Raw genomic sequence first — 22979 nt, forward strand, 5'->3', positions numbered from 1 at the left:
AAACCAAATAGATAAATAATATGTCTATTTTGAAGTCTTCCAGAATTCCTCCTTTTTTCAGAACAATGAACTGCTTATGAGCAAATACTCTTCCCTCGTCTTTTAAAGCTGTTGGGGAACAATAACTTCATTTAGAATTACAAAGTTGCAGTTTTTTATAATCTTTAGAATCTGGGAACATAAAGATCTCTATAACCTGTAACAGGTGTATCCCGAAAGACAAGGACACATTCAGGATTAATTTATTTCCATTTATTGCCCTGAAGCTTTGTACTTTGGACAAATAAATTATTGCAGGAGAAACTCTTCCCTATTCCTGCAGAGAAACCACACCACTAACTTGAATTCTCCCATTTTCCCTCTCCAAAGACCCATGCATATATATTTGTTGCCATTGCTGCTGCAGCAGGAGAGCCCCAAAATGGTTCAGTACGATAGGAAATGCAGAAAGTGGTAAACAACAGAAAAGGATCTGTTCCATATTCCCAGACAGAAGAAGGAAAGAAGGCACTCCAGCACAACAAATTTTCTTTCTTGTGCTCCTTGTCTCCTGGCACTTCATGGAGAGAGACCCATCTAAATCCTCTGTGCAATCTTACTCTGTTTCTCCCAGTAGAGAGTTCTTCATCAGCATGCTTTTATTGGAATTCGCAAAATTGATTGCAAAACAATAACTACTGGCAAACATGTCATTCTCTCTCTGTTCCATAAAGTCTGCACAATCAAAAAAGTCAAACAGCACTGTCTTCCTTTCCCACTTCTCAAGTTTTCACCCTGAACCTGTTGGCAATAAACACATCATTGCCTGGATTCCTTTAGGATGTAATTTAATTTTGTTCAATTTTTCTTATTTGATTTTGTTTTTGGCAAGATATGATAGGACCACTTCTGGTTTCTGGTGTGTTCTGAATCAGCAGTAGAGGCAGTACCAGTTACATTGCTGAATCTGTACTCGAGCACAAGAGTTCCTCCTTTCAGGGCTGATACGTGATTTTTGATATCACACACTTTTACTGAATATCTGCAGACTCACAGAGTTAACAGCCTTACTGTCAATTAAATCTCTCTTAGCATAGGTATGACCTGGGGAATGGAGAGGGACACTGTTCACTACCTCTGAATTAAAAATTTACTCATATTTACAAGTGTTACAATACTCATTCAAATTAATGCAGTATTCTTAGACACAATGGCATTTAGCCTATACTTTTTTTCATTTTCTTGGCTGTATAAGATCATTGTAAAGGCTACAGGAAAGGTTATGGGAAGATCTGCCTTTAACCTTTCCTTGACTGTGCATCAATTCTCATTTCATGATGTGATCCTTGAGTCCTAATGCATCAGACACCATTTTCAAGGCCAGCTAAAGTCAGTCAGGTTGTTCATTGATCTCATGGGGACTGAGACTGAGTATTTCCTTTTTATTCATCTTCAGAAGCAGTTTGAAGACACAACTTTACACTGTAGCAATTAAAATCAATACGACTAAACAATTCTGTACATAAACTCCTTGTTAGAGTATGCCTAGGGGAAAGATGTTGGGCTTTGTTCACTTTAAATGCTGTCACTTCAGAGAAATAATGTTATCATACCTGTCTCAGGAATCAGAAAATGAACTAGATTAATTTTACCCTATTTAGATACTTGTATCATACATATTTAATAATTACATTACCACTAGAGAATATAAGGTCTGCTATAAGACATATTTCATATGGAAACATGTCAATGACTCACCACAGGAGAATAGAAGAGACTTTTTTCCTTGGGGGAAAGAAGCTGTTTAGGAGCTAGTTAGACACAGGAGACAATTCCTAAGACTTATGCATATGTGTGGAAGCAAAAGAATCTTTAATTAAATTCATGAGAACAATCAGACCATAAGAAGGGATAGAACAAGCTCCAAGCTGACAGGTGAAATCTTTCTGGACTCCTTAGAAAACTTCACAGAGCAGACTGGCAGTAAAGTTAACACTGTCCTCAACTAGTGAGGTTAACACGACATGAAGCTACCTTAAGGTGAAGTCCAAAGCCTTCTTCAGAAGATGTTTTCAGATGTGAGACCCCAGTATGGAAATCTGTGTAATGAAAAGTTTCCACTGATGAAAATCACCTAAGGAAACCTGAGGAAGAGGAGGAAAGAAAATTCTGAGAGCCATTTTGTCAAAGAGGGACAAGTCACCTGAAAATTGAAAAGGAGGGAAAAAATCCAAAATGGAAAGCACTTTTGTCCGTAGGTCTTAGTGTCAGTAAATCAGATGAACTTTTCCATATATTTATTATGGCCTTCCCATGTAATTTTGTTTGCTGTTTAAGATGTAATGAGTTAATACTTCTCTTTGTATTTTCCCTCATCCTACCTTGAATTAAGTGTTATTTTAGGTAACTCCAAGGCATTCCTCAGTAAAGGAATGGCAAATCTATAAACACAACAAGTTCATACTGAATAGACTATTTCTGCTGTAACCGAAGGGCAGCAGTATGGGCTCTCCCAGGCAAGATGGAAAGACAGCATCATAAGACTTATGAAACAAAAAAAGCAGAAGCATCTTCTACTGAAAAGTAACAAAACAGGGAAACAGGGGAATCTAAATATCTCTTTGAATCTTACACATTCCCAGAAAAGAAGATCCTTAAAATTAAATATAAGGCATTAATCTGCACTGTTTTTGTACATAGTGGTGGAAAGCAGAGGGAGAGATGAATTTTTTTTTTTTAATTTTTAAAAAGAATTTTTAATGAAGCATAAAATCTTCCAGATAAGAGCCTTACACTGTACTGTTGTTTTTCCCTTGTTCTTCAAATCAGATAATTATAAAATAACTATACATAGGTATGGTTTGGTATTTTTGATATCTGTATGTCTTACTAGATTCTGCAAATTACATAAAAAATCATTTTCTGACTCTTTTTTTGGTCATTACTAAAGAGTAAGCCAGGCAGCAAGAATCACCCTCATATAATCCTTTCTTGCAGGAGTCTTTCAGAAGGATTGCTATCAGAAGATTTTTTGAGGCCTGTCAGTTAATTAGTGTTTGATTTCTTCAGTGTGTGTCCAGCTGTTTTGATGTCTTTCTAGCTCCTAAGCCAGAACATGCTGTCCTGTCAAATGCTTTATACTAAAGCATTTACAACTTTTATAGTACTAAATCCACTACATCAGCGCTATTGCCTTAATCAACCAAAGCCAAGCAAAAATAGTACGTCAGTCTGGTGACATCTGTTTCCTATAACATAATCCATATTATATGATAACAACCAGAGCAATTGTTCTAGTCAAGAGTGGTAAGAAGTGGGGAATAGATTACTGGAGAAAGCAATGCCAATCATCTCATGTGCATACAAAATGGTGAAAAGGCCTGAAGCCCTCATAAAATTAAAAATATTTACTGAATTCAAGCCTTCTTTGCACTGCTGATAATTCCACCAAGGCCCTCTACAATTCCATTTTAAAGATTCTTTTCTTTCTGACAAACACACTGCAAGTAACAAAGCCAAAAACATTGTATCCTGTTGTTCATATCTTTGTTATCTAGTTTGCTGACCATAAAATGTTCTTCCTATACTGTTTACTTCAAGAAATTTCTGATAATTTTATGCTTTTAATTACTTTCAACTCCCTTTTCTACATGGTACGCTGGAAACCTACTTGCACATCCCCTGCATGGCAGGTGAGACTGACTCAGAAGAGCATTCTATCTCTGTATTGTACTTTTCCAGGGGTATCAAAAAACTGTCATATGATGAAGTTATGGGAATATTTTTTCTGTTAAATTGCTTTTTATTGGTTCATTTGTCTCATGCTTGCTTTACTTTTTGTGTTACTAGACTTTCTGCAACCTTCCTCTCTGTCTGTTAGTGGTCGGTACTTTTACTGAGCTATACCACAACCAGTCACACTTATCCAACCACCAGCTTTGGCTTTATTATGAGTTCCTTTCCCTCTGACCAAAACCAGGTCTGATAGAAAATCTCTAGTATTCTTTCAGATAGGAAATACCCCATCATAGATGTTTTAATAATAGTCACATGAGTACATGACCCAATACATCCACACTCAGACTGAAGTTCTTCCTCCTGCCATGCAGATTTATTTCCAGAACAGGCACCAAAGGAATAGGTTACATTGCCTTGCATAGGTATCACTTTTACACCGTTCTGTCCTTGAAGTGCTGAAACAATGATTCATAATATAGCATTCCCTAATCCTTCTCCTGGAGTTTCTGAACCATTGCAATTGCAAAATCTTCAGTATTTAAAGAAATTTAGCAAAACAAACCAACTTTAGAATATTTTTATACTTTCATAAACAATAAGAAGTACTATAGCTGGAAATATTGAATAATGTTAAGTATTTTTATGTGGTACCTATTACCCAAGTACAGGAACACATGTACACTCACATGTGTAAATATATATATATATATACACACACACACATGAATAGTTCCAAAACACATTAATATCAGTTACACTGGCATATTATTTGCTCCAAGTAAACTAACTAAGTAGGCTGATAATGATTTAAAGTCTTCTGATAATAAACTTACAAAGGTGTGTCTTAAGCTAGTTTTTCACAGACATACCTTGGTCAGAGCTGACTGTGTGGGGTGATCCTCTGCACCCATTTGATAAGTGAAACTTTCCAGACTGAAAGAATGAAATTGCAACAATACTTATTTGTGTTCCTGATACATTTGAAGCCAGAAGTAAAAGAAAGTACCAGTACAGCAGCTCAGTGGAAGGTAGGGAAAAATCTCTGAAAACAGATAACATTCTCAGTTGCTGAACCCCATTCTGTACTTAAGCCCTGTTAATCCCTTCAAAAAGACAACTGCAAATACATACATACTGATATGTGCATGGGTAAATAGAAGGTGAGGAGGGGATGATGGGTAGAAAGCCCCCAAGAACAGCCTGTACAGGAAAACCAAGCTCTGGGTGCAGTTCGTCATGTGCTGTTCTATGAGAGTGAATTGCAAGAGCAAGACCCTTGTTCAACCAAATTTGCAGCACTCTTGCTTCTCTACAGTTTGTGATGGATGGACAGGAGGGAGAAAGATCCCAGAAAGTGGAGCCTTAGCAGCCAGGCTGACCTGTCCATGAAGTGGAAAATCAGTAATTGGTTAGGAAACTCACGCAAGTTGCAGACAGCCAAGGGCTAGGAAAAGTGTCTGATCTGTGTCATTTTGCCAATAAGAGACAGCATTTGACATCAGCTCATTTGCAGCAAGGGTTGAATGGTGTCAGGTGAGAATGGGTAGAAGCTCAGTGGGGAGACAACATATGGGCTAGGCTGGGAGCTCCTGAGGAAAAGGCTGACAAGGGTGTCCTACAGAACACAGCCCTGAGGTGGGTACAATGCAACAATTTCCATTACAAGCACAATCTAATACTCTTGTTCTGCACTCACCTCAGCCCTCCATTACTGCGTCAGACTTCCTTCTGGTCTCAGCAGCTGTAGTGATACCTTCCTTGTTGCCATCATTAATCTGCTTATTGTTCTCATTACACCACTTCTTATGCCCGCCTTTTAGTTTTTCCTTCTCTACTTGCTTCCATGTCATCCCCTTGTTTTACCTTTAAAAGTTTTTTGTTATCTATCATTTGTCATGCAGTAATAAAAGCTCAGCTTTACTTTCTGATACATCATATTGGTAGCCCCTGTTGTCATTAGCCCTTGATAACAAAGAAACAGTTCCTGCTTTCTCCTCTGCTGCCCCTGCTTTTGGATTAAGTTTAAGAAGGACCTACAGAGCCATTACATTTTTCACCTAAAATCACACCTAGAAATTTTCCCTTTCAGGGATGCCAACACCAGTTATGATGCCAGTGTGGCTCCTGAGAGAGGCAGGAAGCAGAAACCCAAGGAAAAATGGTAGAGCTGGGGGCCAAGGGAAATAGAAAGATTCTGTAGCCTGCTCTAAGTAAGTTGTGGAAAAGGGAGGTTGAGAACTGGACTGAAAAAGACACAAAGTACAACTCAGGGAAGATAATGAAGAACAAATTCAAAGGAATGAGTATAGAAAGCAGTATGCTAATTATCCAATAAACTACCACTGATATTTAAAAGGGAATGAGACTATATACACTGCAGTCACTCTTGCACTGGAACCCAGCCCTTAGTATGTGATCAAAATTCCTTCCTGGAACTGCAGGCAGAAAGGCCATGGACTTTTGATTTTCTAAGAAGAGAGAGGTTCAGTGAGAAGACCTGGCTCATGGGTGGGCCCAGCTTGGCTGGAACCAGGAAAGCTGGATACCAGCTCTGCTGCAGCATCACGGGGGCAGGGACTGGTGGCCTCAAGTGGCTGACATGGTGTCCTGTGTTGTGGCCAGTGGGGGCAGCCCCAGAGGACTGGGCAGTGCCCTGTTACTGCTTTTGGCGCCTGACATCTGGTAATGGGCTATGGGGCCTTTTTATCTAAACACTAAATTCAAAATTGCATGCACTCATCAACTGCCATTTAAATCCTGCAAAACCAATCACAGGGGAACAAACTTCACTGCTTTCTTTTATGGAATATAGATAAGCCTAAAAAACTTGGAAAGAAGGAAAAAGGAGAAAAAAGGAAGCACGGAAGAATTAGAACAATGCACCCTGGCCAGGGTGAAAATGAATTATCTCCTCCCAAGCTTGTTTCATAACAGATGGGCCTCACAACATTCCTTTGCTTTGTCACGTGTATAACTAACTCTCTGCCTTTGCATATGTCTTAGTGTCCCCTCCCATGTTTCTCTTCACAGTTAATATTACTAATAGCAATGTTTTCCTTGCCGTTCAGGTCTGCCTGCCTTGTCTCAGACCTAGATCCTCTTTGTCTGCTCCTGCTTTCCACCTCCCTGTGCAAGCCTAATTCATTTATTCCTGCCATTGCACACCAAATAGCACAGTCAAAACTGTTTGTAAAAGTCCCAGTTACTTAGCACACCACCCTGAGGCAAACTCCTGTTTGCTGTTCACCTTGTTATACCCTTGTGTCCCCACCCCTAATACCCCTTAACCATAATTGATGACAGCTATGACCTCTCTTTCCCTCTTTACACTCCAGTGAATACAAAGCATTTCTGCTTAAATGGTTTTCCTTTTTGCTCCTATCTCCTCCAGCTTCTCTTGTCTTTCTAGCCTAGATTTTGAACCTTATTTTCAGGATCCAAAACTAATTTTGTCTGAAACCATACCTCTACTCTCATTACCCCCCACTCTTTGTTTTTTATACTCCTTCAAAGACTCCCTTACAGGAATCATGTACAAGTCCTATCACCAGTGATTCGGTGTCTGCTCTTTTACAGAAATAACCTCTTTGCCTGAAACATCCTGACACTTACTGACAAACTGTGTGTATACCTTTTTCTCCCTTCCTATATGAATCTAGGCTTATTCTTTCTTTCCTTTCTGCTCTCCTCTCTGTTGCAGGGCAAGCTGTTCAGCAGAATATTTTATGTTTAAAGTATGTTTCTATGAAACATGTTTTTATAGCATACTATGACACATGCAGTATCAAAAATTAAGAAGTTTGGAGACAGTAGGATTAAAGTGATAAGTTAAATCATAGAGAGCATAAAATGAAGCATCTGCTTGCTTTTGGCAGAACAGTCTTGAAACTAAAGACTTGACATTTCAGAGCATTTGATGCTACAGTACACTCTAAGTTCAAAATAGTCTTGTGGAATCTATTGCAGATACAAATGCTTGAAAAATCTGCAAATCTGCTTTCTGGAGTTGGCTCAAGTATCCAGAAAATGGAGAATGGTCAGTCAATGAGTGTCTGAAAAGGTGGGTACCCCACACCACATGGGATTATCATAGCAGACAAAGAACACACACTCTCCTCCTAAAAAACTCTGGCCTTGTTTACTGCACACTTTCCTTCATCTGCCATAGATAGTGGGGATCCTACTGGACAGCCCTTGACTGTCTCAAGAACATGTTCATCCTTTGAACCAAACATGTCAAGTTGTGTGGAGTATTTTGCTTCTTTAAAAAACAGGTGTTGAAAAGGTACTCAAAAAAAGTATTCGTGAAGTATCATAACAACATGCATAAAAATAATTTTCAGGGTTGAATCAGCTCCCTTGACCAGTCTTATGATACTCACTCTAACGGAAAAACCAACAGTGGCAGCAGATTGCTATCTTCTGAACAAACCCAGCATCAACAGTGACAAGTCCCAGACTCACCAGTTTTGCCTGCTAGCAGCAACAAAACAGTGAGACTTGGCCATGTGGGATGCCATTCCTGGCACTGAAGGAAAATGGTCCATAGCACAGCTCATCTCTGCTTCTGCTGCTCCCAGCATTAGCATGGCCTGTCCAGACCCTTCCTCTCCTGGTACCCCCACCTCTTTGCACTCCACTGTCCAGCAGCACTCCCACACTCCTGCTCAACACATGTTTGCATGGGCACCAGAGATTTTCCCTTAGCCCCCATCCCAGGTGTGACCCCGTCTTTTCCAGTCCCTTCTTCTACTCCTCAGGCAAAACTTTAACCCATTCTCCAGTAAATTCTCACCTCCAAAAGCCTTCCTCATATCGTCCCCAGGCAGCTCGCCCAGCAAATCCTGTTTTCCAGCTTCCCAAACACCCATCAGATCTCACTGATTCTGCTGTTCAGCCTTCCTCATCTACAAGCCAGCTCTTTGCTGGCTCCCCCTGCCAGACTCCTCCCTTTGTCTCCTCAGTCAGCCTCACAGCCCCCCCCCCCCCCCCAACAACCACACTTCCTAGCCCAGCTCATCAGAACTGTCTCTCCTTCTACTTCCAAGATTCCCACACAGCCCCACCGCTTCTCACTCTCAGTTCTGTTCTCAGCTAGTTCCAGGCTCTACACTTCAGCTTCTATAGTTATTTTAGTATCTCCCAAACTAAACTGACACATTTTCCTTTTCTTTCCCTCCCACATCAATTTTCACACTAGTCATCAAGACACATTTTCCTGCTGATTTTGTTCCTTGAATCTATTTTGCCAGCAATCCCCAACAATTTCTCCCTAGAAATCTTGCTCATGCTTGTTCTTTAAAATGAATTGTTTACTCTCCTGTGCAGAAGAGGTTCCACTGAAAATGTAAAAGAGAAACTCTTCACTTCATTTTTGAAATGGCTTATTTCAAAATCCGTGATGTACCTGAACTTCTTAGAGAAAAGATCACTGGAATCATTTAAGGGAACAAAAAAGAGCACAGATTTCCTGTATAAAAATCAATAAATCATTTTTGCTCAAACGGATTAAAAAATACCCTAAGGCAGATATCTAGCCTGAAAAACTTCTGCTGAAATGCTTGAAATTTTACAAAATCCTATGTAGATGCAAACTGTATTGAAATTAGAAGAGTCAAGATGCATATCACCCTTAATAAAGTCAGAAATTGAATGAAAGCCATTGTTATTTCATTTCAGGCACTAGAATCTCTGTAACATCAGCTTCTTAACTGAGGAAAGCCATAGCAATGAATAATAGGCTGCCAAAAAAGTCCTCTGTAGATTCATTTCATCACAGTGTGATTTCAAAAGCTAAACAATATCTCAGTTTATGCCTTAAAATATTTTATGTCAATTTCTAAATATATGAACAAATAAAAAACCTAACCAACTCTGAAAAAGAAATCTCCTTGCAGAGATTCACCTATACCTACAAAATCATGTGACATGAAAAGCTACTAACAATCCAATTTTACTCACCAATCAGACAACCTCAGTGGAGATTTCTCATGCCTCTGAGTGATGCTAAACAAACAACAAAGAATCAAAGAAGTGTCAGTCCAGAGAGGCATGTCATTTTAATTCTATGCCTAGGGATGGAAAGGAAATAGAGGAAAGATTTTCTGTTCTCCTTACCTGATTTTTAAGGCTGGGCAAAGTGCTTCTATATCCACACAGAAGCTTTCACAGGAGAGCATTTGAAGCACTTTGTACACGTAGTATTTGTCTCTGCTTTGATTAAATGCCCCACTAAAAGTTGCCAGTGTTTCCCTGAGAATGTTTAGGTGAGCACTTCCAGTTGCACTTTCCAAAGCCCTGTGCTGTGTCTGTCTCTAGGTACGACGAGCAGCATTTAGCCACTCCCCGCGCAGGGTCTACAGCAGCTGTTAGAGACTGCCAAGTGCTTCAAGAGCAGCCTGCCAAGAGGCTGCCTGCTAAGCAACCAAGAAAGGGGATGGTCAGGAATATGAGGGCAAAGGTAATTTGGTTGAGAGTAATTGTGTTGTGATAATATGCATTATTTTTAGATGGAGAACAAGAGCAAGATCAATTCAAAGCAAATGAACTCTATACAAGAAGACTCCAATAGACTCTGGGAACTGGAAGGTGAGTTCTCATGGGAGACATGGCCAAAGCAGAAGGAATTCAGCGGAGTTGGCACTTTCTTAAAGAAATTATGTTTAGGGTACAAACACAAAAAATCCTACACAGTAGGAGGATAGGGAGTATAGTCAGAGACCAACTTGGTCTTTGGCTAAGCAGCACAGTCTTCAGTGACCTGAAACACAAGAAGGAAATGTACAGAAAGTGGAAACCAGGTCAAACTCCTAAGGACTAGTATGAAAGAATAGCAGTAGATGCTGAAACCAAATCATAGAGGATAAAGCACAAATTTAACTGTAAAAAGCAATGGATATAAGAGATAGCAAGAAAACAAATGTGGAAGGAAAAGAAAAACCTAGTATAGGATAGGATAGTTCACTTACAGAAGGCTGATGTACATTTTCCATCATTCTTCAGAAAAGGGTGAACTGTAATTACATGACTAATAACTAAACTCAGCAAGAAAGAATCTATCTAAAATAGGAAAAGAACAGGACCAAAAATAATGTGAATATACTGCAGTTCACATCATCCTCAAATATACCACTACAGCACGTCTCCAGGCGAGCTCTCTAGTTGTTGTTGAAGTACTGTGTCCCTGGACTGATACAGGAACTGACACCCCTGCACGGATACAGGAGGCTCCTTCATAGCCTGCTAAAGAGGTGAAGTAAGTGCTATACAGACTGGCACCTGGGCCTGAGGAAGTGCGTGTTAAGGTACCTTGGCAATGAAGAGAAGAAAGGTCAGATCTGTTTGCTTTGTCTGAAAACCCTCCGAAGTTGTGTCAGAAATGTGTGAAGTGGTGAACATTGCTACGTTGCTTTATAAAGTCAAGAAAAGAAGAGATCAATTCTGGAAAACATACTAGAAAAAATGAAAATGTAGATTATTCATAAAAAGTTGGAGATACTCAAGCTACATTGCTTTGTATTTTTTGGCATGTTGGCTATTATTTCTCTAGCATGTCAAGAAGTCTTACAAATACAGATGCAGTAGGTCACATAATATGTTTTAATTTTAATAATGTTATTGACATTACAGCATTGACTCATAACATTTTCAGAAGTATATTAAAGTGAAACTATTTCTGGAAGAGTGAAAAACTACCTGGGCGTAGGGAACAAACAAGGAAAACAAATCCAAGAAAAAACCCAACACCAAAACCACAGACTAAGATTAGTTTTTCATCATTCACTATCTAACTCAAAAAATATAGTCAGTAAGATTCTAGCTGCGTCCATTCTGGGCCAAGTAATGGTGCAGGTCATTAATGATTTGGATTAAGGTAACAATCCTTCCACCTCATAGGTAGCAATAAGCCCATGTGAACAGTAAACTCATTGCATTATACATTAAACTCAGAATGCTTTTGACAAATACGATAAATTATCTATAGGAGAAAACACATTACAATGCAGTTGTGTTTACAAGTGTTAGGTTCTAAGGGGGAATAATAGTTCATAAAAATGTGGCAGCCATTCTGCCAAAAAAGGGATAAGAGGGGTACCAGTCAGTCACAAGTAATTCATTAATACGTAGTGTTTCATTGTATCAAGAATGCAAACTGCATATTAGGAAGAGAAACTGCTTTGGTTGTGTATTTGGTTGATACATTAAGGAATACCTCCTATTATATTTCTGTCTAGCACAGCAACCAGTAGCACTGTGTCCTGTTCAAGCAAAACTGTTCCAAGAGAAGGCAGACCAACTGGAAAGAGTCCAGAGCAAAGCAGAGAAAATGGTCAGTTGTCTTGCGAAAAAAAAAGTCACAAGGAACGGGGATTGAAAGAATTGGTGTTACTCAGCTTAAAGAACAGAAAGACAACTAAACACACGAGAACTATCATCTACACAAGTTACCTCTAGGAAGGTAAGGAGGAATTATAATTTTTTTTATCTGTAGTGGATGAAGTGATGGGTTCAAACTATGACACTGAAGGTTATGCTAAATATTAAGAAAGTCTTGTTAACAGTAAAGGAAATTAGATCCTTTTTCATTTCTGAGGTACTGTTGATTCTCTTTTGGAGCTTTAGAATGCACAAGATGAAGTCCTTTCCAGTCTCCTTTTCTTTAAGTCTGTTGTTCATCCTGTTGTATAATTTAGACGCTCCAAATTACCTCTCTACAAAAACTACATTTATCAAAGTTTTCATACTAAATTCTACAAACCCAGACTGTTATTTCAGTATAGTGACCCTGAATCAATGAAGCCACTGTGGGGCTTAACACTGCCCAGGCTGGCATGATGTCACTTTTTTTTCTACTGTAAATCCCATGAGCTCTCATAAGAAATGTGAAGAGTTTTGGCAAAAGGACTGCTATCTTCCAGAAGGTAATGTATCTGGTATTTGACGGTTGTACACTGCTGTTTCAACTGCCATAAATTTGTTTTTTCCTCAGGATTCCAATAGAGTCTGCTAGAGAAGTCTTATCTGCTGAAGCCCGCCCCTCTGGTAAGCTACTCCACCAACTGCTAACGAGACACAGAGCTCATTTGCCTCAGGGGCCACTTATTATGATCAGAGATGAAAGACACAGAACTGAGTGAAATGAGATGTGGACAGAAAATATGGAGACACACCTTGTTAAAGGGCTGCAGAATCAGGTTGCTTCATCTAACAATTTTTTCATGTGCTTGTTCTTTGTATTAATCAGAATTCCAGATCACACAAGTTTAATAAAGTATCCTCACTTGGCAGAAAATATTAAATTCCTTTTGCCTGCCTTCCACCAAAGATCCAATTCTGTCAAAGTACAGACATTCTTGGCCAAAGAACTGTATCATACCAGCTATCCTGATTTAGGACAAATTTGGGAGGAAACTCAAAGAAAATCTCGTAGAGGAATGTTACATCTAGTGCATTACAGAAGTTCCAAGGACATATGACTCCATTGTCAACAAATACCAGTGTTGGTCATTACCTGTACTGCCTCGGCAATTTGCTTATAGGCACATGTTCAAGTGATTTTGTACAGAAAAAATTCTCCTTGAAGCAGTTTTAATCTTGTAGAGAAAATACATTTTTCACATTTCATAAACTATTGGAACCAAGAAAAATCAAGTTGATACTCCTTCCTGGCTTTCTGAATCTCTGTTCAACTCTTCATTTGTCTAAAATATACAAGATAATCTGTTTCTGTGAAACATACTTTTCAAATTAAGAGTAATATCCAGCATAGCATGAAATTCATGCTTGCTCTATAATAACATACTGGAGGAGTAATACAACAAATATTTTTTCCATAAATTCATTAGCCTACAATTTTTCTCTGGGTAAACCTTTCAGATTTTGCTGAAGTAAATTTTTGGTGAGGGCTAGGTATTTCACCTCAAATAAGGCTGAGAAGAAAAGAACAAATAAACAAAACCATGTGGGAACTCAGCGCACCTCTCCTGATGCCCAGAGCTACGGAGAGAACCCTTGGGGAGCTCGGGAGCCTTGGAATGTTGCTAAAAGTACCTGGTGGCTCAACTTTGACCCTACAAGAGATGTACCACCTATATGTGGGGATATAAGAATCACTGGTGTGTAAAGGATATAGAAATAGAACATTTATAGGTTAAAGTACAGTTTTTAAGATTTTGGTACAGGGGGGTTGGAAAAACAAGATGGAGGGAGTTAGGGCCTGCCACATGGTTCTTCCTCCTTCTTCTTGTCTTCCATTTTCCATGTGACGTAGGTATTTTTGATAGGTTTATAGTAAAGGTACACTTAGTAATAAAAATGATAACTATTGGAGACGAAAGATAAATATAGTTTACATAGACTTTGTTATAAAAAGATACGACCACCCTGTGGGCAGTCAGAGTGCCTTTGGCTGCCTTGCTGGTCAGACCCCGGCTGGGCAGAAAGAAAATTTTTGTAGATAAGAAATAATAAACAACCTTGGAGACCGAACCTGAGAGTCCAGCCTTGTCTTTTGGAGCCCGAGAAGCGAGCCCATCTCACCCTTGTCTGGGCAGAGACAAATAACAGCCCGAGCCCGGACAAAACCATTCATTTATACTATCAGAGTTTAAAAGCTTTATAAATCAGGGGAAAACTTTACATCTAAAAGCAATGTCTGTCCCTCTGTTTAAGCAACTATGGCCACATTCACCTAAACCCACAAGGCAACATTAGTGACTGAGTCCCGAAGGATCTGCCAGTAGCTGTGCTTCTGAGCCCATGTTCCATTGAAATTAAAATGTAATAAAAGGTTTAATAAACTTAATAAACAGAGTCCCCAGGGCCAAGTTCCAGTACATGAAGCAATAGTTATCACAAGGGAAAAATCCTGTTTCCTCAAAGATAAAAGATGCCAATGACATTTTTGGATAAGAGATAGATTTTTTTGACCGTGTGGAATTGTTTTTTAATATCAGTGTTCTTACAAGGCTTCAAAGATGCAAGAAGTTGAACCATGTTAATTAGTAGCAACGCTATTTAAAATTAAGTGATAAGTCAGATAAACTTCAGTTTTCTCACAACTTCTACTCTTTCAGAAAGAAAAGTAGCACTAGCAGCATCTAGATTTCAGATAAGTAATGCAGCCTCAGAAAAGCAGTTCTGCATGAAACCTTGCAATGAACCTGTCTGAAAAGATAATAAATTTTTAAATTATTGTCTCTTCACTGCACTCAGATCCTACTTTAGCCTGAATGTAGTAATACAAATAAAATATGGGTTTTAATTGCCCTTTTAACAGTTAACTAAGAAACAGGCCATAGTACCATGTTGTGAAACCGTAGCATGGGTTGTACAAATGTGGCTAACCATGCCTATGTCCAGCTGCCAGCCAGGGTTCACTCACCAGGGGAGAGCAGAATGAGGAATGTCTACAGGAAGATGGCAGAATGCCCTTTGTGCAGTCACAATTTGGTAGTACTGGTAGAGCGATCCCTTGCTTTGTCCACACAGGCATGACTAAATGTCTAAAGCATGTCTCTATTACACATTTTACATGCTTACTCAGAAAATCTGACAGTACTGTTCACTAGAATTTCTAACTAGTGAAGCACTCCTAGTAAATGTGAAGCCCAAAGGGGACAAATCCACAAGGTGATCCTTCATTTCATTTTTATTTGCTTCAAATTTAGAACTATTTGTATCTTTAAAAAGGCCAAAATTAAAAAAAAAATTAAAGCAGAGTGTGAAATAGAAGAAATAGAATAATCTATTAATTAATTTGTATTGTCAATTTGCAGCTCCTGTTCAAATGTTACAAGAGCCGAAAAAAAAGCAGTTTACTGCTTCCAAAATAATGTAGTAGAACCCAACCTACAAGTAAAAGTGCTCAGAAGTTTAGGATTTTTATTGTGGAAAGATTTACCAAGCTGCTTCAGATTTTGGCAAGTAAGAATCCAAAAGGAAAGAGTTTTCTAGAAATAATCTCAAAAATAAAATATCAGTAAAAGAAACTTGTGAGCACTTTTGTATTTTCTGTATGTTTTCATGAATAAGAGTTATTGCACTAGTAAAAAAATAGGTTCATACATCACATTGATAGATTAAATAATTCAGAAATTTGAAGGGGCAAAAAATCTCTTGCATTAAGAGGCTTTTCTAAGGTTTTGAGGCCAAGAGTTTGAGATATCAGTGAAGAAACTGAAGAAGTTAAATAAGATTGTGTTCTGGTTTTTGATCAAAGTAGACAGAACAAAAATACAGAAAACATAGAATGTAATAACCCATGAAGTTCAAATGAGTCTATAAACAATATCAACATTTCTTTTTTAAACTACTACTTTAAATCTATTATCTAAAAAATATTTAGCTTCTTATGTAATTTATGTGTCTCCTCTACATGGATAGTTACACATAATATTTCCCAGATAATAGGAATTAATCCTGGATATCTGGCTTAAATGCTACGCTCTTTTTTCCCCCCCTGCAATTAAGGCAACATAATAAAAAAACTAGCAAACCACATAGAAATGTTAACAACTGCAAAATTATTTCTGCATCTGAGGAGATCAGTTGAAAAGCCGATTGCCCGTGACTAAACATAAATCAGAACTCAGTGTCTTTTAAAACACAAACAGGAAACACAAAAGTTTTAATTTACTAAGAAAACACCCAAAAGATTAAAAAAAAAAAAAAAAAAAGAATCCTACTACTCTTCTAAAAGGAATAGATAAAAAATAAGTACCTCTACAACATTTTCTGTCTCTGGAGCTTCCTGCCAGCTGGATACAGCTTTGTGCAAGTCTGGCTGAGTTTACTGCTTTCTGTTTACTTAATGCCTTAGCTCAGATAAAAAAGAAGGTGTATCCTTAAATACTATACGTACAGCACAGCACATTGTGGTCTTTCTTCAGCAAGCAAGTTTGAAGTTTTTCTTAACAATATTTGACTTCTGAAAAAAGGGAAGAGATTATTTAGGCTGAGTGACCTTTACCTTAATTTTTAAAACTTCCTTGATTTTAAACAATTTCCTTCATTCATTCCCTGTTCCTGCACTATGCAACCTTTCAATTTCTACTTCAAAAAATGTCTGACTCAAAGCTCAGAGAAGTTTTTCTGAGACATTTCAGTCACTGATGTCAAATACATTGATTTCTACCTCTTCTGGTGTGGTATGCAATCATTTCACTTCTAGCCTGTCTGGGTGTCAAGAGCTGTTTGGTGATGTAAGGATGGACAAAAGTGCATATATGAAGTATTCAAAGAGATGAAAGTGTATGCATTGGATGCACCCTGAGACTGATATTGATTGAAGAATTGAAGAACATGGGAAAAGGAATTAAATACTTGAATAGAATGCATTTAGAAATATTTTTTAAATATCTGTCCTTAGCTCTCTCACAGCTCAGTGATGATACTATGAAATAACCCTTGTCAAGGGGATGCCTGAAGCCCCTGCCATCCAAAGTGACATGACAGACTTGAAAAGTGGGCCTTTGAAAATGCCATGGGTTCACAAGACCAAATGCAAGGTCCTGCTCCTGGCTTGAGGAAACCCCAACCACAAAGGCAGGCTGGACATGGAATGATTGAGAGCAGCCCTGAGGAGGACTTGGGGGTGTTGGTGGATGAGAAGCTGGACATGAGCTGGCAATGTGTGTTTGCAGATCAGAAAGCATATCATACCCTGGGCTACATCAAAAGCAGCGTGGCAGAGGGGCGAGGGAGGGGATTCAGCCCCTCTGCTCTGTTCTGCTCTGCTCTGGTGAGACCCCACCTGCAGTGCTGTATTCAATGCTGGAGACCCCAACACAGAAAGGACATGAACCTCTTGGACTGAGTCCAAAAGAGGGCCACAAAGATGACCAGAGGGCTGGAGCATCTCTCCTGTGAAGACAGGTTGAAAGGGCTGGCATTATTTAGTGTGGAGAAGTGAAAGCTCCAGGGAGACCAAATTGCAACTTTCCAGTACTTTAAGGGTGCTTATAAAAAAGATGAGGACAAACTTTTGAATAGGGCCTGTAGTGATAGGACAAGGGGCAAAGTCTTTTAACTGAAAGCAGGTATATTTATTTTAGTTATAAGGAAGGTGGTTTTTATTATGAGGATGGTAAGACACTAGAACAGCATGCCCAGAAAAGCTGTGGATACGCCATCCCTGGATGTTTTCAAGACCAGGTTGGATGAAGATTTGAACAACTAGATCTAGTGGAAGGTGTCCCTGCCCATAGCAGGGTGTTTGTAACTAAATGATCTTTAAGGTCCCTTCCATGTATGTTTCTTTATTGTCAGTGACTTAGAAATCCTCTGATGAATGATGGACTTTACTGACTTTATTAGCCAATCTCAATTAATAAGATTATAAGATTTAATAATTTGCAAATTATTACTTTTGTTAAGGTTATACCTTGAGGCAGAACAACACCTTATTAAATAAAATCACAAGTGGATCAGTTATACATTATTTTTAGAAGTTAAACTACCAACAAGAGCAACTGTGACAAAAGTATGATATACACGCAATTATTTTCAGTTATGACTGTTTTTAGGAGAGCAATACCTAGAGAAGAATTAGAATATAATTTTTCTACCCAGAAGATCTAAATTACAAAGGAGTACTGCTGATAGAACAAACTAACCTTGATAGCATATGCTCATTGTTAGGGAGGCTAAGCAGAAGCTTCCAATGGTTCAGCAAAAGTGACTTTGGTATTAGAGAAATAAGGGGGGGGGGGGCGGGCGGTTCTTACTCTCATATTTATTAGAAGAATGGGGCAACGTGTTTGTGGTACAGGAAAGAAATAAGCAGATCATGTTGCAGATGTGAAGGAAATAATCAAATGCTGATATTTTTACAGACTAACATGGTGCAAACTGAAGAGAATCTTTCTATCTGTCTTTTAAAACAACTCCCTGGTGGAGTTTTTTTAAATTTACTTCTGTTTCTACTTGTGGTGTGAAAAGAAGGTATAGCAAAGGGGAAAAGTGCCTGTTCAATTGTGTTGCCTTGTGTTACAACGTCCCACAGCTTCTGCAAATTTGGAAAATCCAGCTTGTCACTGACTTAAGAGACTTTTTGGAGAGATATAAAACACCCCAATACAGATGCAGTACCATGAAGGCCTGTGCCCAGAACAATATTTGTACTGTCCTGGTTCACATCACAGATTTATGAGAGCTTCTTAGTGGAACTACTGAAACCTTTAGTTTGGGGAAAGCTTTCCTAGATGTAATGGGGCAAGGGACTCTGGTTTTCTAGGCTAGTCACTTGCAGAACTCACTTGCAGAACTCACTGCTTGAAACTAGATACATATGTTTGGGCTAAAGCACACTTCTCCAAAAAGCACGCAACCCTGTTTTAAATGATATTAAAATATGCATCTTTAATGATAAGGAATCCATCCTCTGTTCTTCCATGTTAACTCACCATCACTTGAGTCTTCCCTAATAAAAACTGCCACCTTTTTCCCAGCTTGAATTTGTGAAGACTCACAGTCACCAGCCCCAGAATCTTGTTAAACACTTCTCCAGCCATATTGAACCAACTTCTGCCATCAAGCTTTGCTCTGTAAAGTAGAACACAGACAGGAATAAAAGGAAACCAAGAGCAGCTGGTAACTTTGAAATATCTCTACATAAACACATTTCAGTTATTTTGGATATTCTTATGACCCTTCCCAATCTTCAATATCATCCATAAAGTACAAACAGAAGTACTGGAGCTGGTGCCAGGAAAGAGCATATATCAGTATCACAGAGAAAAGTTCCAGTTTCATTTAATCAGTATTTGAAATTAATATTTTCCCAGAATATAACACACTGGAGCCTAGAGGGCTGGATGCATGCTGTCTTGTCATATGATGGTTTGTAGCAGGCATTAATCATTACAGTCTTTTGTCCTTCATCTTCTAAAAGCGTGACCTGCAACACAGTACATTTGATCTTGTTTTGAAAATACCGAATAAACTTAGTTTTAATCGGAAAAAAGTAACAAGTGAAAATCAAACAAACATTTTCAATCTGAACAACAAAATTTGGGAAAGATTTTAAGAAAAAAAGCCTTAAAACCCTAAAAAGTTGTACAAGTTTAAAGTAGGAGTAGCTATATACCCTTTACCTCCATACATGGATAAACATGAACATACTTACATGATTGTTCAGAAGCATAATAATATCAGTTACCACTGCAAAGCACTGTATTATTTGTCTCAAGTAAACTGATGAAAATGGCTGATACATATTTAAATCTCCTGGAGATAAATTTCTAAGTGCAGGTGTGTCTCAAACATTTGGTGGGTAAAAATCTCGGTCCCAGTCAAACAGGGTGATCTTCAACACTTGATCTAGGGATAAGATTTTCCATGTAAAAAATAAAATTACAATAATACCCATATATGTTACTGATATGTTTGAGTGTCGAGGCAAACAGTTGAAGTGACAGGGTTTTCTAATAAAAGACCAGCAAGACCTCTGGAAGCAGATAGCAGGAATAGTCATTAGGCAGCATTCTCTGCATAAGCTCTCTTAATCATTGAATGGTTGATATGCCAGCTGGCTTTTCCATAAATCAAAACTATTTCAATTTGATTATTTGAATAACCAATGCAAAATAAGGTTTGCTCTCATTATTCTATAAATAAATTCCTTCAAAAGTGTTGAAAAGAACCCGAACCAACCAAAGAAGCCAAACACACACACAAACACACATGCATACACAACCCCAAAACAAAACTGTTGATGTTGTGATCTGAATTTGGAAGAGAAATATTTTCTCTCCTGATGGGAGAAAGGAGGGAAAGTAACATATACTTGCTACTCATAAAAAAGCAATATTCAATAAGGAACATAAAAAGGAAAGGAGAATATGCATAGAAACCCCCATGGTCCCTCAGTTAATATGGCTCAGAAAAATAAAACTCACAATTAGACTGCTGCCCTTCACACACCAGTAATTCACAGTGCTCTTCTCAGACCAAAATAACTGCAGTCTTACCTTGCTGTAATCTCTATATTCAGAAGTCTGACATATTACATCCAATGTCTACATCTCCTTTCAATCCTTCATTTTGATCACACCACACATAACTTGCTTGTCTGGGTTCTGAAGACTCTGCATGTCTTTGCTGTGTTCACCAGAAGTGCTCTCTCAGCTGCAAGACTGCCAAACTGGTACTGTATTACTGGTTCTTCTGGAGTTGAAGAAAATTAAATCAATAGCGTTCCTCTTAACTGGACACAATAACTTTTATCAAAGGTATCATCATCTCAGTACAGCATGATCTACCTTAGGAATAATTTATGTTCCATTTAATTTTTCTTTTTTAATTAATTCCTTTCCTTAAAATCTTGAAAAAGAAATGTAAATGCTGAAGTTATTAGGCTTAGAGAAGACAGATATGAAATGTAACAGTCTTCAAGTAAAAGAAACCTTTGCAAAGAAAAGGAAATAATCTCTTTAGTTTGGAAGAAATGAGAAATAATGTGTGTGTACTACAGTGAGAAACTTCAGTCAGATATTAGAAATAAACATTTTGTGATAATGCTGGTAAACTCCAGCAAGAGGCTGTCCAAGTAGGCTGTGGCTTCTCTGCCAGCTGGGGCTTTTTTGTCTGATTCTCATGATGTGGTTTTCTTGATTCTCAGTGCTTCCCCTCCTGCAAGACCAGAGTTAATGAGACCCAGCCCTCTGCATGAGAGGGTCAACTCTGGTTTTCACTTTTGTGAGAGAGAAAGAGGGGTTTTTTTGCTGTTTTCAGCCGCAACCTATGCAGCCACACAGTACAGCAGCCACAGAGGTGCCTCTGGAGCACCATCATTACCTTCTCTCATGAAGATTTGTTCTGCCCTGGTAACCTAAAACAGGGACGAAAATTCTGTTCTGTTGTGGAAAGTCTATGCATACTCCCACACACATGCTGGGGTTGCTGTCTTTTCATGCTTGACAGTGAGTACCACACAATGAGCATATCAGTGACCATGGACAGGCAAGAACAATGACTTTGTTTCTTGATGGAAACAACTGCTAGAAGAGTGCTTCCAAAAGCCCAAAGCAGACACATTAGGGTCCGAAAAGAAAGAAAGAAAGAAAGAAAGGTAGGTTTCCTTTTTCCTGGCTTTATGAGCATTTCTCAGTCATGTCAGAGTCACAATTTTGTCAAAGGTCACCTGTTTGCATGCTAAGATGATTATCTTGTCACATACATCTACAGATGTGGATATACCTCCAGGGGTGTATTATGCAACATGCATATATGATGAAATGCATTTGTCAACTAGGCAGAGAAATTGGGATGTGCAGGTTATGAATGCCAAGGGAAAAAAGGACAGATATTCTGTAATTGCCTTCAGACTCCACAGAAGGCTTAAGTCTGAACCCATTGTAGTGAGGTTATAGTATCAAATAATGTGGTTTCTCTCGTTCTAAGAGATCAGACCAGTCTGAAATTTTCTATCCACCAGAGCAAAGGGTGAGTTGTTATAGAAAGGTATGGACACAGTTCAATTCTTAAAATTCAATCATCTGTGACTCAACTGCAATAATTAAAATAGTGCTGGCACCAATCAGTATAATAATTCTAGAAAGCTTCTGACAGTGCCCCTCTTGCTGTAACAGAAATGTAGTCATCAAGAATGGGGCTGTCAGAAGTTAGTGCAATCTTTTGTTCCTTCATTTTACTTATTGACTACTGCTATAGTGTAGGTGAGCAGTCCTTGGATCCTAGCCTTCAGACCACAATTCTTTATCTACCCACAAATTGGTTAATTCTTTTAAAAACTAGTCTCCTCATTGCCTCCACTCCATCCACATTTTTTCCCCTAAAAGAGACTAAAGTTTCCCGATAGCCTGTATGCTTTATTTGGAATATCACATTCTCTGCTCAAATGCTGCCATTGTGCTGATAAGTAATAGTCAAAGACTACTTTATTAAAAAAATGTCAGAAGAGTCCTCTGAAAGTCACCTGGTCCAACCCCCCACTCAAAGTGGGACACTCACCAATACCAAACCACATCACCCGCACGCTTGTCAAGACTTGAAAAACTGATGCATAAGAAGGTAGAAGGTGCTGTAGGAGAGTGCTGCTACAGCTTGCACAGTGTCGGTGTTCCTTCTTGGGGAATGCTTCCCTGAGATGCCGCAATGGTAAGGAGACAAAGCCTTTGGACGCTGTTCTGAACACACACATTTCTATGCTCTAGGCCTTGTAATACAAGTGTTTGAAGACATCTGAGGTAATCTCTTTGTTTACTTTTTGCAATACAGAATGAATGACAGTTTCCATTACC

The sequence above is a fragment of the Fringilla coelebs genome (genome assembly GCF_963513975.1).
Source record: "Fringilla coelebs genome assembly, chromosome: 6".
Lineage (NCBI taxonomy): Eukaryota > Metazoa > Chordata > Aves > Passeriformes > Fringillidae > Fringilla > Fringilla coelebs.